The sequence below is a fragment of the Accipiter gentilis genome, chromosome 27 (genome assembly GCF_929443795.1).
Source record: "Accipiter gentilis chromosome 27, bAccGen1.1, whole genome shotgun sequence".
In the NCBI taxonomy this organism is placed as follows: Eukaryota; Metazoa; Chordata; class Aves; order Accipitriformes; family Accipitridae; genus Astur; species Astur gentilis.
The window spans coordinates 19943363-19949568 of NC_064906.1; positions in this window are offsets into that span (position 1 = coordinate 19943363).

Sequence of the window (6206 nt, forward strand, 5' to 3'; positions counted from 1 at the left end):
TTGTACTGATGTAATCTTCGGTCTTACATCCCAAAACACTCAGTGGCTAAGAGGGCAATGCAGTGGTTTGATTTTTGGTGAGTTAAGCTGTTTCTGTTTTCTCCTTTTCCTCTCCCTCTTGCAGGGTCTGAGGGGAAAATAGTTTCTCAGTAATCCTATTGCACTTGCTATTGCCTGCTCCAAATGACTATGCTTCTAGCATCTTGCATTACAATGTTGTTCATTTTGTGTTCAAAGGCAGATAAAGAAGATGATACTTAAGAGTGTGCTTAGGATACATGTACTTATATAGATTTCTATGGAAAAAATATTTAGCTAGATAAAAGTGGATTTTGATATCCTACAGATTACTCACAGTAATATATATGTACACCAGAAAAGGTGTTTACAGCATATTAAAGAATGCTTCCTCCTGCAGTGAATGTTTCCTTCTCTCTTCCCTGTTTTCTGCCTATGTATATTAATAATGTTTAGATAAGAGACTAACCTTGACTGTATTAGATGTTCAAAACACCCTGAAAAACATCTGCACTGAGGGAAGTTGTCTGGCTAAAATCATGGTGCTGCTTGTAGTAAGAAGACATCTAGAAAGTGCTTGTTGCACTAAGCAAACACCAAATACCTTCACAAGGCTGAGACAAAGAATAAATAGAATCTGAAAAGAGCACCTGATAATCACTTACACTGCCAAGTAGCTGAACTTAACTACTAGTCACAGACTAAAAAAAGATATAAGCCATACCAAATTAAAGAGAATTTTGTCCGCATGGGCGATACGTTTTTCTGTTGGATGAAGAACTGGGCAGGTTCTGTCATTCCTGGCAATGGGAGTGCAGCAGTTCCACAATGGTACAAGATGCAACTTTCACCTTACTTACCGCACCGTCCAAATTATCACCTGCATACATTCATCTGACATAGCTGTAGAGATCTCTTCCACAGAACTAATGCCATCTGACTGGAGAACAATCTTTTTGTCTACATTTTAGCATTTATTTGTTTTATAAGTGCATGAGTTCCCATCATTATTTGTGAAAATAAGGGAGGCATTTCCCCATGGTAATGGTCTATTCCACTGATGTCATACCTTAAGCATAGCAATAATTCTGAGTAAAAAAATGAGTACAATAAATCAAATATAATTGACATTATTAAAATGATCCCCCAAATAGGAAAATAATTATGTTGCCTGAAAGATTTTCTACTACCACAGAGTTTTAATTACTTTAAAGGAGGTCATGATGGATATATGCAAAACCAAAGAAAACCTGCAAAACAAAAGAGAAGCACAAGTTTTTAAAGGTGGTGGACCTAAATTATCTGAAGTAGCCAAGGACTGTGAGTGATTCAGTGATTAGACACTATAGGGGTCTTTACAGGTTCAGATGGTGAATGTTTCAATAATTTCTATAAAAGAAATCAGATCCTTTTCAGATGGGCAGCCAAAATCCTAAGTCACTCCTGAAAATGAAGGCTGATTATAGGATTCACTTCAAACCCATGTACGTCATCAGTAATCAGTTGAAATTACAAATTAGAGACATATTATCAGCAGCCAAGTTAAATGTAAATTAGACAGGAGGAAAAAGAATCTAAGCAGCATCACCTGGTTTAGAAGGAAAGCAGAAAACAAAAATAGATCGCTTTTTTTTCTCTTTTTTTTTGCCTATTCCAACTGAAGATATTTGATAGGTAAATTTAATTTTATCAATTTGTAATTTAGAAACAAGAATAATTCTCCCAAATACCTTGTAGTCAATGGGACTAATGAAATCTTAAATTACTTTCAGAGGGAGGTACAAAATAATATATATGGTTATTAAAATATCAAAACAGAGGATGTATTTATTAGGAAATGGATTTAATGGAAGGAATCCTAAAACTTGGTTACATACTTATTATTTTTGCTTTATTCACGTGCTGCGACAAGCCATATGATTCTGTCAAATATTGCAAGCAGAAAACAGAAGCAATCCACCTCATGCTATCAATGTTAATTTTCACCCTGATGGATGTGGCTTGTCCACAGTCAGCCATGCTGTATGAATCTGGGCAGTGAATTTGCCCAGTTACCTTGTGTGAAATCTCTGCCTTTTGTGCTGTAGAAAGAGTTTTCATGTAGCCTAACATGTGTGAGCAGTATCAGTTGTGCTTTATGGCATGAATGATACGGTTTATGTGAGGTCTTTACTGTCACTTTTTCCCCCTTTCAGTGATGCTAACAGGTGAGTCATCACTGGACACTCCCAGGTCATAGCCAGAATGTCCATGCACACAGGAATGACTTTCTGAACACGCCAAAGAAATGTAATAATGGAAGACCCATTTATGTTGCCTTGGAGCTGAATTGTGTAGCTCATCCTGTGTCTTATTACTACTTCAGTACATGTTCCAGATCAAGTGCTCCTTCAAAACCATAAACCGCCATGCATGTTCACCACCACTCTGCCCAGCTTACAGACCCCAGGTCTGTGCATCTCTTTTAACTATTAAGGAAAAAGGTGGCTATGGAGGTTACGATTCCAAGCTCAATACAGGTTAGAAATGAAAGCTATTGTGCTGCCAGTCAGCAGTAAGGTTGGAGTGCTTTGGTCCCGCAAAGACACGTGCGGGTATGGGCTGCCTTGCCCTTTAGGAAGCTAGTCAGCGGCTGAGCTACCTCTCTGCATGAGACCTCGACTGAGCGTTGCTCTCCAACAAGCTCAGTGGAAGATGAAAACAAAAAAAAGTTACCTTTTGGTATTTTGCTTGATATTATTTTGTTTGTTTGATGGATATTTTCAGCTTTTTTTTCATCGTTACTGTTATTTCAAAGATTTGTTTACTATTTCAAGGGAAATTTTGCATTTTCTGCTGAAATCTCTGATTTACAAAAATTGAAAAGGAGGTCAGTTTTCTTCACTGAGGACTGCTTTGTTAACCCAAGTGGTCATATGAGCCTCTTCCAGCATATCACGGTTGCCTCTTTGCAACAGTATCACTGTATCTTTGCTATAGGTAATTAAAATATATAGGAAGTCTATGAACAAGCTGGATTTGTAATGGGGAAAACAAACTAACCAATGAACCAAACGACCAATCGCTTTTCAGTGTTTCTGTACTTGCAAGTTTAACAGAGCTAGTAGCAGCATAACACAACAGTAATTATTTTGGTAATAATTCTGAAAAAAATCGTAGAGGGTTAACTTTCAAACCTGAGCATATCAGTGGGACTTCTTACACAATTACATATTTATTCAGTTTACGGAGATACCAATATCCAGACCAGTGAGAGCCGTGACTAGGCTCAGAGAATTTGTAATCTTTGAAGAACAGAGAAAAGTTAAAAAGATCTGTATGTTTTAAGTACTTCTGGGACAAGAATTTCTCGTATCTGTGTATGATGTTACTATGGGCTCCCAGAAACAGTAATGCAAATTATAGCCATTTCACAATGAAAGTAACACCGTAACCTTAATCATGACACAGAATAAAGGTATGACCTTTCAAAACTAGAAGCATTTGGGACACTTACCAGTCTGAAGAATACTTGCCAAATGGTGCTTTTTGTTACTGTAATGGGATTGCTTGTTCTGATTACTGTTCTGCATAAACACAAGCCATACACCCCATGCTCATGGTTTGTAAATGTGTAATTTTGTGAAACTAAGCATTTGGGCTGTGATGTTTCTATGTTAGCTATGTCTTGCAGGGTTTGAGGTAGTGGTGGTTAGGTTTGGGGGTTTTTTCTCCTGTGTTTATTCAAGCGTTTATCAACTACTGTACTGGGTCTGGCTGAGACAGAGTTAATTCTCCCCATAGCAGCCCTCACAGAGCCGTGCTCCATATCGGTAGCTGGAAAGGTGTTGATAACACAGCGGTGTTTTGGCTACTGCTCAGCAGTGCTGGCACAGCATCAAGGCTGTCTCTCCAACATTTCTGCCCCCCTCACCAGCAGGCTGGGTGTGGGCAACATCTTGGGAGGGGACACGGCCAGCACAGCTGACCCAAACTGGCCAAAGGGACATTCCATAGCATATGGTGTCAGCTCAGCAATAAAAGCTAAGTAAAGGGCTATAGAAGGGGGGCATTCGTTATTTACGTTTGTCCTCCGGAGCAACCCCTACGTGTACTGAAGCCCTGCTTCCTGGGAAGTGGCCAGACATCACCTGCTGATGGGAAGTAGAGAATAAAATCTATTGTTTTCCTTTGGTTTTGCTTTATCAAAGTGCCCTTATCTTGACCCATGAACCTTTCATTCTATTTTCTCCCCCCTGCCCAGCTGAGGAGGGAAAGTGGTAGAGCAGCTTTGGTGGGCACCTGGCGTCCAGCCAGGGTCAACCCACCACAGCTATCTCTGAAACCAATAGTGGAAGAGGAGGGGATTATAATAAAGGTTAGAAATAAGTACTGGTTTACCTTTAAGATCTTTTCTTTGAAATACCCTCACCCTCTTACTCTTCAGATCAGGGACATCATATTTTATAGAGTTATCATTTGTGTTTGGACATTGTAGCTTTGCCACTCTTGTGAAAATTCCTGCACATTTGGCCATATTCAAAGGTCTGAAGAAATATGGGCTGCCTATACTCAATAATAGCTCATATCCCTTAGAGGCCTGTGTTTGTTCATCGTGCTTAAACTCCTCACAGCCTTGAATGCTGACTAAGTGCATATATGGCATCATCACAGAGTGAACAGACATGCAAAGAACTAGCTGAGCAAAACCACCTGTAATTAGAATCTGGAGAAACAGGAGTAAAGCAAGAGAAAAGAAAGAGGTGACAAGAAGCTGAAGTACCAATGAAGGAGTTGAAAGTTAGAAAATATCATAATGAAGTTTGTCCATTATCTTAAGTCATTCCTTTCATTCGCAAGTAATTATGAGCAAGCTCTACTTCAGGTGAACCCCTCCTATTTTTAGCATGGTGTTTCGGGTTTGTGAGGTGGGGCTTTGGTAGCTGGGTAGGGGCTGCAGGGCCGGCTCCTGTGAGGAGCTTCTAGAAGCTTCCCCGGCCCCAGGTGGGACCCGCCGCTGGCCCAGGCTGAGTCATCAGTGAGAGTGGTAACACCTGTGGGGAACAGGTTTGAGAAGGGGAACCTGCAGTGAGTGAGGGGAGTGGGGTGTGAGAGGAACCCCTCTGCAGGTGCCGAGGGCAGGGAAGGAGGAGGGGATGCCCCCGCAGCCCGTGGGGAGGCGGCAGGCTCTGTTCCCCAGCCCATGGAAGGGAGTAGATGCCCCCCTAAGATGGCCGCCACTCTGTGGTAAAGCCTGTGCTGGAGCAGGCTGTGCCTGAAGGACTGCAGCCCATGGGAAGGACCCATGCTGGAGAGGCGTGCAGAGTCCTCCTCCGGCTGAGGAGGATGGAGCGGCAGAGCCCAGGTATGGTGGGCGGACCCCAGCCCCCGTCCCCTGTTCCCCTGCGCCGCCGGCGGGAGGAGGTGGAGAGAACCGGGAGCGGCGTTGAGGCGGGAAGGAGGGAGGGCGGGGGGGTGGGGGGGAAGGTGTTCCCAGGCCCGGGTTTACTGGCCGATATCCTTGTGGTGTTTTGGTCGGTAGTGAGTGAAATCGGTTGTGTTCCTTCCCCAAGCTGAGCCTGTCCCTTGCCCATGACCACGAGTGGCGAGTGATCCCTCCCTGCCCTTGTCTCGACCCACGGGCATTTCTTTATGTTTTCTCCTCTTCATCCCACTGTGGCGGGGGGCCAGTGAGCAAGCAGCTTCATTGTTCTTTGTTACCGGCCGGGCTGAAACCACTACACATGGGCTCATGGTTCACTCAGTAGACAAAGTTGTCCTGGTCTAAGAATGGCTTCCTACTCAGGCCCGGGAAGGAAAGGATGCCGTTTTCTGTGGTACCTCTGCCTTGTTTCTTACAAGTGTTGGAAGGGAAAGGATGCCTTCCCCTCAGGGCAGCTAAGTTCTGGCTTGGAGAAGGCGAGCCTGTCTCTGACTGCTGGAGTTCCTGAGTGATGCTGCGCAGTCCCTTACATCAGATGTTTCACAGATGGTCAGTCATGGTGTGCTTCTCATTTCTGAATGCCCACCTCAAGATCCTGAGGGCTGAGATGAAGAAACACTGAGCAGTAACAGCTGCAACTGAAGTGAATGGGTGTTGTGCCTGAAGGTGCAAATTATTACAAAACGTGACAAAAACCCATGACCTGGGTCCTGGGTAGCTCAGCACTGACTGTTGCCTGTGTGCCTCTGCTGCCTGTCTTTAAAGT